We start from the raw sequence: 11,198 nt of genomic DNA, 5'->3' as shown, positions 1-11,198 counted from the left end.
TATCACAATACCTTTGTACCATCCAACCTTACTGTAAGTTGCAGCAATTGAGAGTTACTGCTTGTTTTGTAAACCTGCACATACACTTCTAAAAGCAATGATAGAAAATTTGCTACTGGAGTCTGAGTTAGATATTTTGATGATCATTACCAAAAGTTTTACCCCTTGATATGACCCTTAATGTTACCTTCAGCTTTCTTCCTCATTGGCCTTAACTGTAAATGCTACATGGTATATATCAAATATGCTTTAAAACCACCTCAGAAAATCTGTAATTTCGTATTTACTAAGATAACTTTTATGTAGGTCCTCTCTTTTTTAAGAGCTGAGTAGTTTTATTGTCAGAAAGGAAGAGAGAAAAAAGTGTGTCACATAATTTATTGTAATGTGAATGCTACTGAATCATAGGATATGCATGAATACCAGAACAAAATGCGGATTATGGTTTCCTTCAATAATGCATTAATAAAATGTCATTAGGCTGTGAGCTTTCTCTGGAAACAAGAAGTGCAAAGGCAGCACTCCACAATATTAGATATTTATGTAATATATCCTACATTAAGGCTTAAACAATAAGAATTCACTGCAGAACTTAATTTGCTTGCAGGCACACATTTGGATATCTGTGCAAATGTGGAAAAATTGCAACCTTTATGTTATTTTTCCTTATACATATTTTACAAAATAATTTCTTGCTGAAATGTGTATGTTTCTTCCATTAGTTAATTAAGAAAAGACAGGGGACAAAAGGCTATCGCTTCATCAAAAAGGATGCAATACTTGAGCTGGTGCTATATTCCAGAGGCATCAGCTAATATTGCATTAGAGGCAGGGATCTGACAGGTACATGCTGTCAAGGCCCATTGACTTCTTTGTGGTGTGGCTGATTGATTGTTGAGATTTTGTTTAAACGGGAGCCGTGCATCTGTTTATGATTCAGAGCAGCATGCTCATGCAGTAAGGATGGGCACTTTTAAAACCACCCATAAGTGTTGACTTTAAAAAATATTTATCTTGTCTGAAATTGCTCTTTTAAGAACGATCACTGCTGTTTGTTCTAACCTTCCATTTCTGTCAGAAACTAAAGCTGCATTGTGGGGAATGTTGGTAGATAAAGAAGCTTTTCTACCACAGGATGTTCCTTAGCTTCAGACAAAGTATTTGTTTAAGACAAAGCTTATTTGGACTTTTTCTATAATATTGCATTACATGGTGGCTCTAAACTGGACCAGCTGGAAGGAATTGCAAATAGAAAATGTGCTTTAACTGGTTGGTGCTCGTAATGCAAAAGTCCTTTCCTGCTTTGATTTTAATCACACTCAAAAGAAATAGCTCATCAGAATAATCATGTTTTCAGCTACAACCAAGTTGAATTCTAAATGACCTGAAGCACACTTTGACCATTGACTAGTGGCACTTGATGTAATTGGCATGCCAGCTTATGTGTGTTTGTCTCCAATCAACCTTAACACAATCACAGGTTTCTAATCAGTGGGAAAGTAATGGCTACCACAGAGTAGCTTTAATCAGCAGACAAGTTAGTCCAGCAGGAGTAGCTGTGTCTTAATGAAGTCCCTCGTGTTAGTTTACTAAGTCTGCATGGCTGTATTTGCAGACAAGAGCACAGACTTTTTTGTAGGAGCATTAACTAACATTTGCTTTGTATTAATTTGTCCAGATCTTCATAAAACACATTGCTTTTACAGCTGTCCCTTGGCCCTTGTTGACCAGGAACATTTTGTCCTTAGTTTTTTGGCAGCCAAATTGTTTATTCTGCATTGTTTTGTTTATCCTGGTCGAGGACAGTGAGCTTATGATGGAGGATTAAATATGTCCAGCTTAACCAAAGCAATGCAACCGAAATGACTCATTGGTCCTGTGTTGATTGGTGGTGCCACCATAGCCAGTAAGTCTGGTTGAGCATCCAGCAACAAACAATGTATTTGCCTGCAGATTGTACATTTCACCAAGGGACCTTCATTTCAAAAGAGTGGAATCCAGTGCCGTGCACAGAGATTTTGGAGGGCAGGTGCTCAAGTAGAAAAAAGGGTACTTTGTGTGGCGCAAGCCACTCACTGTCCTAGCAGTGTTTATTTCTGGCAAAGCTAAGAGCTGATTTCACAAGAGAATTTCTCCATTGTGAAATAGATAAAGTTCTATTCTGTTTTCTATTCTATATCAAAGGAATAGCCATATTCTGTCTTTTAAATCTTTTTAATAATGTTGAAAAATCCACATGTTGGTTTCATGATAAGATTGGTAAAAACAGCACACAGTACAATCAAACATTAGTGTCTATAAAAATAATAACCCATTTCATACCATTAAAAGTGTTGGTGGGGGGTGAGGGAAGAGGGGGTGTTGTTGTGGAAAACTATAAAAGTTAGCGGTTGTGGTAAACGTTTTAAATCCAGAAATGGGCCACACACTAGAGCTACACTGTTTAAAACACTTTTTTAGTTTTGTATAAAAAATGCAGGTGCTCTAGCACCACCTAGTGTCTATCTGTGCATGTCACTGCAGGCAGCACAGAATGACCCGAATGATGGCAAAAGATTAACAGAAAAATTGTTCCTTTAACCCTTTAAAGCCGAATCCAAGAATAAAACAAAACAGAAAATTACTTTTTTTTGGTTTGAAGTCCTTATTTGCCCTTTTAAAAAAATATGTAAAAAGAAAAAACAGAAACATTTTGATATTAATAATTTATTACTATGCGATAAGTCTAGATTATTTTTTGTGTAGTCTTCTGCTGTCTGTTATCAGGTATATCTGATTGTGTACAATAGGATTTTGAGCAAAGTTTTTACCATTAAATTATGCAAAAGGTGTCAGACGCAAAACATTTCAGAAACCGTATGTATCAAATATGATACATTTGGCATTACAGGGATAAGTTAGAGATAAAATAACACAATAATGTGAACAGAAGACTGAATTCTGTTATGTTTTTAATCCATCCATTCATTTTCTGTCATGCTTATCCCTGCTGGGGTCGCGAGGGGTGCTGGTGCCTATCTCCAGCAGTCAATGGGCGAGAGGCGGGATACACCCTGGACAGGTCGCCAGTCTATCGCAGGGTGTTTTCTTATCCTACATTTGGAAAGTAAATATGTTTTACTTTTATATGTATTTTATGTTCCCTTTATGGACTATGGGTGTGGGCTGAAATATCTCATCAAATCTGTTGCATACTTGTAATGCCTTCAGGATGGGGCATAATAAAATCAGCACGTCAATAATATTTCATGTTAAGGTTTCAGTCATGCATTGTGGATATGATAGGTAAATATTTATTTAAAACAAGACCTGGGGGCACTGCCATATTGTTTCTCATACAAAACTAATCAGTAAAAAGAAAATATTAATACATGTGTTCATGAGATGTCAGATGAGGAAAAAGCAAACAAACAAGATAATTTGATCAAAGTGGCACCTGGTGGCAGGGAATAAATGTTGCAGGTTCTCCAGCACCCCCGCCCCTCCACTAACTATTAGACTATGTTCAAACTTCAGGCCTTAATGCTCAATTCCAAATTTTTTTTGAAAATTGATTTTCAAATATATGCGACTTGTATGTGATCTCCTGTGTGAACTGCATTCCTACAGCTTAAGTGTCAAGCATGCGCAGTAGAGGACCCACTGACGTCACAAGCAAGCATGTTCTGTGTTTGCAAAAGTAAACATGGATGGTAGTGCTGGAGCACATCTAGCAATATTTCCCAACTTTAAAAACTCAATCCTTTTAAAAAGAACGTCTGCTCTCCGCATTATCATCCGCAATGGTTGTTGCTCTTCTTCCCGCTTCTGCATAGCAAGATTCAGAATAATGACCTTTGATGAGTATTATTGACGTTCAGGTCCAATGAATGCGACCTGACTGTTCAGACACATGTCGCATTTCAAAAGATCAGATTAGTATCGGATTCAGGACCAAATAGCCAAGCCTGGGACGCATTGGAAAAAATTGGATCTGTGTTTTTCAAACTGCCATGAAAAGATCAGATACAGGTAGCAAATGGGCAAAAAAAATCGGATTTGGGTCACATCAGGCTGCTGTGTGAACATAGCCTTAATTAATATTGACAACACTGAGGGAGGTTCTTAGTTTTTGAAGATTTACAGTAAGTATACATTCAGTATCTTGCAGAATTTAACTCAAATCAATAACTTACAGTAGCATATTATGTCAGAAGTTAGCTTTAAATTTAGAGAACAATACATTAACAGCATGGAAAGACAGAAATAAAATATCACTGTCCAGGTAATATGCCATAGTTTTTTAGACTTTTCATTTTACCTACTAGTAAAACTAGGTAGGCTGTTTGAACATGGCAGGAAACCGTCTCTGTGAAGATTAAAAGCTCAATGTTCAAAGGCTGGATCCCCCTACACAGCAGCAGGAAAAGAGAGTCAGTACTCTCAGACATACAAACCTAGTAAGCTCTGGTTGCAAGAAGCAGAATTTAGTGATAGTTGTGATGCTAACTAGTCCCAGTAATAAGGACTTTTTAAAAATAAAATTTCTGTATATCAAATGACCAAAGCAAGTCTTACACTAATTTTCTTCAAAATACTGTTTGTGCCTCTGTTTTATTGATACAGACTTCAAGGCTTGCTAATAAACAGTTACTTTCAACTTGGTCTTGGTTTTATATAAAAGGCAGACATCCTAAATACTGAACCCATTCACTGGAAAAACAATTTTAGAAATAAGTACAAAAATTCTTAAATTAAGTGTATTTCCCCTAATTTGAATATTTGAATAAGATGATCTGCCAATGGAATGAGTGTTTTTACTGTTTTTAGATAAGATGCACTTGAAATAAGACAATGCAATTTTGTTTTCTTATTATAAAGGTAAATTGTCTTGTTCCATTGGCATAATGTCTCTTTTACCTCCTCAATTCAAGAACAAATGCACTTATTTTGAGAAAAAATGACTTATCTAGATTTTGATTTTTTCCAGTGTTGTTACTCAGACACCTTTGATTTTTTTTTTGCTTGAAAAATCCACTTCTAAGTAAAATTGAGTGCATCGTATGTGAGGACAGTTATTTTGTCAGTTTTTTTTTTTTTTTTTTTTTTAAAGAAATCTGTATAAATATTTGTGAAACTATCATTTGCATTAGTGATTGAAAAGGAGACTGAAACTTCCACGGTAAAAGCTGGCAGCAGGCTGCTGACTGACTAAGTGATAAAAATGTTTTTTTGGGGAGCCAGTGAATGGAAAACTTTTTCCCTCCACAATCTTTAAGATAACGTCCTGCTAAGTAGATATTAGGAACAGAACTAAGCAAAAAGAGTTTGATATATTGAAGTTATTAAAAACCTATCATTTTATATAATCTTCATTGTTTCTAATTACTATAGTATTTTCCTCTTTATGCTTTAGATAAATGCGAACAGGCTGATTGTGGGAGCTTTTTAGCCCTGCGACTGTATTGGATTACAGCTTGTTGGTTACAGCTTTTTTATGCATTCCCACTGAACCATGAAGATTGTCGTGTCAAAGCTCTGTAATTAGATGTTCTGGGAGTGTGGCAACTGCTAAAACTCGAAGTGATGTATGCCATGTGTAGGATAGCTAATCTAACCCATGAAAGAGATGTAACAACTTAAATTTTTCTGGTTGATCTTCCTCTGTCATTTGAACGGAGGAAAATATCTGTTGGGTTGAATTTATATATTTGTTAAAGAATATTTTTAATTTTATCTATATTAATAACCATCATTGTTATATCTAGAATAGATGCTGCAGCACAACAGCGCCTGTGTAACAATATAGAGATTATGGTTGCAGCTCAATTTCACTAAAAAGAACAACAGCAGATGTGTATTGTTGGGTTTTAGGGTGTACAAAAAAGCCGTTAAAACAGTGAAAAAAGTTTCCATAACATGCATAAAATTAAAAGAGGCGAATGTTAGCAATCTTTGCAGCCAAGCGTCAAGCAGCAATGAGTGTGTCTGGCTAATATATAGAAAAAACAAAAAGCCAATTTACTGTATTAAGACTCAAATTTGCTTTGAACACAGTTTTCAAACGTTTTGGAATTGATGATGTAGTGTAAAAAAAAATCATACATCCATATAAACAATGGAAACTAGAACAGAAGAGCCTCAGTATTACATCTTAATGCACATGTTCCTTTTACATTATTGTAAAAACACTCAAATCAGGTTAAAATTACATTTATTTTAGTTTGGAGACAATCAAGATAGACCATTTAAGCATATAACACAATATAAGAAAATATTACTTAGGCAAATATTTGCAAACTTTGCAGATCTGATCAGTACCAAATCAGCCATCTTTACTTTTTTATTTTTAAGGATGCACCCTCTAAAGTGATTTCATGATTTGCTCTTGAACTTGACAAGGCCCTAGCTCAGGTAAACCCCTCCCTAAAACTAACAAATAAAAGAATTGGTAAAGCTGCACACAATGTTGTTTTTATGTAACTCCATCTACCAGTGTGCTACCATCATTAAATAGGGTCATGGAGTTGCTACAAAGGACTTTGGAAAGGTTACATCGGGTTAGATTTTTGTTTTTCACACATAACTTAGTCATAAAACACTGAGCTTAATAGGTTACATCTTCAACATTATCATCTGTTAAAGACCTTGATATTACATTTTTTCCTATTTCTTCAGTGGTAGAAAATTATCTCAATCAAACATGAGATAATTTTTTCATTTAGGTAATGTGTGCTTTCAGGTGACCTAATAACTGGTTGTTCTAGACTGCCATTAAGGATTAGAGATAATTGGCAATGAGTCTTAAATTGCTGTAGAGGAAGTTTTATCCGCAGAATTGCTGCACCTATTCTAAAGTTGAGGGTTTTTAGGCATCAACCAATCAGACCAAGTTTGTGCCACAGCATAGAATTGATTTCATGGCCACCATCTGAATGACTAGCAAGCCACCGTCATACAGACGGTGGTTTGATATACTTATTGTCGTGGCCACAACCTAGGAAAGATGCAGCTTCATGTTACAAACCGATTGCAGAACAATCTTATTTAGGATTATGGAGCAAAATTTGATTCAGTTCAAGTCAGTTTATTTATATAGAACAATTCACATTGTACCATCTCAATGCATTTTACAGAGACAATATCATACAGTCGAATTGGTTCAAAGTTTTATATCCAAACATGCTTGCCGCGGCCGTGGAGAGGAAAAACTCCCTTTTAACAGGAAGAAACCTCCAGTGAGGTCGACTGGGGTTCAAGGAGACAGAAGCAGAGGTACAAAAGGTAACTGTCAACCAGCTCCACAGGCGGCCGTGTCCAGGAAACACAGTTTGGCAGTCGAGCTCAGGAGCCAGAGGATGAAACAGGGCATATAAATTTAGTCAGTCAGAGAAACAGGACTACACTGAAAAACCAGGCCAAGCTCTATCATCTACAAACAAAGGTGTTGATGGCAGCAGCACAGCTGATATTTCTCTCCAGGATGGAGTCCCAGTCAAACAGGAACAGACCAGATGAAGCTACTATGAGAAAAAGCAGGGAGATCATAACATTAGAGGTTGAACTAAAAAACACTGCAGAATAGAAATATAATAGAATAGAAATAGAATGAAGCAGGATGATGAAAAGTGGTCTCTATGCCCTCCAGAAGTCTAAGCCTAAGTTTGCTAATTTCTGCAAACTTAATTAACCAGAATTTTATTACTTAATAATGGGGGAGATATTTACATTTATACATCACAAAATATTCTAGGTTATATTAAAATTTGTCTGATGATCCCCTTTTCAGCTTGACGAAAACCAAAAGCATATTTTTTAGAGGGCTAAAAACCCTCTTTTGTCAATAGCATGTTTCAATGAAATAGTAACTGAACTAATTTTGCTGCTATATAGTGTCAGAGCAATAAACAGGAAGCTTAAAACAACTTGAACTGTGACAAGAAAGGCTGTACAAGGATGTAAGGTTATCTTTTCCACCACACACAGTGAACAGAATGGTTAGGGAGTAATGAAATCTGTAATGCTGACTGTTACAGACCATTTTAAGTTAACTGAATCGAATTGAGAAAAGAGTGGTTTCTTTGGAGTGCTTTTACTTGTTTTAAAGGGGTCATAGAATGCAAAACCGAGTTTGCATTGTCATAGATGAATAACAATAGTTCATTGGGTGAAATGGACGAAGTTCAAAACCCCTTCGACACCTCCTTTCTCTGCAAATCCCACAATGCTAAACTTCCACCATAAAACGGATGAATCTAAATGAAGCCCCGAGTTGACGTAAACTCGGGGCTTGAAGTGTCGACTGCTGCTGACTGCTCCTGCTCTGACCTCAGCAGAGGTCAGAGCAGGAGCTGACAACTCGGTTCGAATGCTCGGTGTGTTTCAACTACGTGCTTCACTGTAGTCGAACAAAAGGTTTGAAAAGTAGGACATGTCCGGGAAAAATAGGACGTCTGTTCACCCTAGCATATCAACAATTTCGATGTGTCAGTGAGTGAGTGCTGGTTGCTATGATCTTTGCTCAGCAGCTTCGCTCGTTGTAAACCAACCAATCAGCGCACAGCTCATCTAAATATTCATGATCATACCATAAAAGGAAGAAAAACCTGTCGTTTTATTCAGGGGCTTTTTAACCAGGCTTGCATTAGGGCTCATAGAACAGCAAATATGCCATTTTCAGCCCAACCAAATGTTACAAACCCTATTCAGAGACCTTAAGGAGCAGCATCAAATACCCTATAGAATCATTCTATGACCCCTTTAAGGCTTTTCTATTTTTTCCCCCTCCCTATCACGTCTATTCTTTTGGATTGCTTTAGATTTTTTATATTCCTTTTTGGACCAACATTTATTTGGGTATATATTTGGCATCTGATTAGTATTCCAACAAGAAAGAAGTCTGATATTATATTGTGAACTGTCCTGGAGAGAAGGTTCGGACTCTGAAACACCAACCTCCTGGGATGGAAGACAGTCGAAAAGTGAAGAATCACTCAGTTTTCCTACATTATGGTTCAGCATACAGTACCAGTTAAGAGAAAGGTAAAGAATCAAGAAAGAACAGCAGAGCACCTTTATAACACAACTACTATTTATACAAACTACTTTAAAACCTAAAGATTTGGGATAAAATAGAATTTGATATCTGTCATTTGATAAAGAACTAATCTCTGTTTCACAGATGGTACAGGAAAACATTTGATTTATATTCAACACATCCTTTTATATCATGAAATACAGAGTCACGCTAAAACAATTTGGCAATGTGAGATATGCAAAGTAGCAGGAAAAGAACGTTGAAGTGGGGTTTAATCATGTTAATGGCATGGCTGTTTCTGAACTGAGAGTACATGTTTATACAGCATGGTTAGACATTTTCCTATCCTCATATTCTCAATGGAACCATTCATTTTAAAAAGATGCTTTTACCTGAATAAAAATCAATCAATAAAAATCAGCCAACCTTCCAAAGCAGAGGCCACTTTAATTTGCTTTATTATGAAAGCACTTCATAATTAAATGTGGAGGTGAGATTCAGATGAGGCAGCTAGGTTTAATGAAAAAGCAATAATTTCTGATCAATTTTCCCTCTTTCTGCTGTCTTTTTATGTAAGGTCAAATTGGAACCAATGACAGATTCCAGTGATATTGCAGATGGAATATATGACATTTATTTGAAAGCTAATTACCCAAATTCTCCTGCTGACTTCCTGCTATAGCTCAAATATTTCTTCATTAGGCAGCTCATTACTCTTGGATTACCTTATAAAACAAGCGTAAGGGAGTGTGGTGGTATTTTATAAGGCTTATTCTTTGCCATCACAGCAAGAATTTGTTTTTCTTACAGGCTTACAGTAACACTTTACCGTGCTTTAAAAAAAATGTTATCACTCGAATCAAAGTTCAAACGTATTAAACCGCTGCGCTTTATTCCATGGAGGACAGAGAACAAATTACGGTGCTGCCAACAGCCCCAGGAAGCTGTTGCATATAATTAGGAAATGTTCAAGGAGGTCAAACAGTGTCGTGCCAAACATAATCTTGTAGGATGTAACATTTTGCTATCAACTGCTGGATTTATGGGTAGGTACTGTACAGATTAGCTATGGTTTTATAGATAGTGCTATTGATTTATCCATGGAAGCACTTTAACCTTTGCTGTCGGGTAGAGACTCTCTGACCCAGGTGAAGTTAACCCTAGCTTTTTCTTTTAATTAATTATGTAATGTTTTGAGTTGTTCGCTGAGGTTTCTAAGTGCTTTCTGTAACATTTTTAGTGCCACAGGAAATTATTTTGAGTAGGTTTTAAATTTTCCAACTCACAGTAAGTGCTGTTTTTGTTTCCTCTGTGGTATTTCTCCCTGAACACACAAGCAAAGAATCTTTTTTTTTAATATATATATATCTGGATAGCAAACAGGAAAATTGTTGAATAGAATGACGTGATGTAAAACGTTTTCTTAGCAAGGTTTCCAACCAAAGCTCACTGCAAAAGGATTTTTTTTGTTTACTGCATCCAGTGTCTAAAAAAGCAGGCCATCTTTTGTTACCTGGATCCTCAAGGATAGTTATAGCACTTTTGATTTATTTGACTACTTCCATTTCTTTCCTTTTTTTTGTCTACAATAATCTAGGTGTAAATATTAACCCAAATTTTGGTGTCTTATTTCTGTAGCCAGATTTTAACCTGAGCTATGGGATAAGATGCAGAAAGGCTCAATTTGTGCTAAAAGTCTTCAAACTTAAGATGTGGTTAGGGTGGTAATACTTTCACTATCTAAAGTATTTGTACTACTTAAACTTTTGTGTGTGTTTAAACAACCCAAAGTATTGCATAACTAAATGTTACCCCTTAAAGAAGGGAAATGTTATAAGAAAATGACACAGGGAAACATTACTGCTTCTCCATTTTATCGTGTATTAAGTATGGAAAATAAAATAAAAACAAAAGAACTTCACTTTCAGCACCATTTTGGAATAACCCTTTACAATTGAAATTATGCAAAGAGTGCTTTTTCAATAGCAACTCAAGACTAATTTTTGGACATGAAAGTTAATATTTTCCAGTCAAAATAATTAAACAAAAACATTTTCTCCAACGCATAACAATCAGAAGCAAAGCAATGTGTTATTCTTATTGATATAGATCAAACTGTAGGACGCCATAACAGGACACAAGATCCCGTGCTGTTAGCAACAGTGTTATGTTTCATTCAGAC

At 36.0% G+C, this 11,198-nt stretch overlaps 1 protein-coding gene across 1 annotated transcript in view; it reads left to right on the top strand.

Annotated features, from left to right (window-relative positions):
• LOC107096546 (transmembrane protein 132C-like) overlaps positions 1-11,198 on the top strand; it is a gene marked incomplete at its 3' end in the record, with an annotated part of 210,414 nt that overhangs the window by 18,745 nt on the left and 180,471 nt on the right. The gene's annotated exons all lie outside the window — the stretch shown is intronic.

This window comes from Cyprinodon variegatus, unplaced genomic scaffold, assembly GCF_000732505.1.
Source record: "Cyprinodon variegatus isolate N-32 unplaced genomic scaffold, C_variegatus-1.0 Scaffold632, whole genome shotgun sequence".
Classification (NCBI taxonomy): domain Eukaryota; kingdom Metazoa; phylum Chordata; class Actinopteri; order Cyprinodontiformes; family Cyprinodontidae; genus Cyprinodon; species Cyprinodon variegatus.
This window is presented reverse-complemented; position numbering and strand designations above follow the sequence as displayed.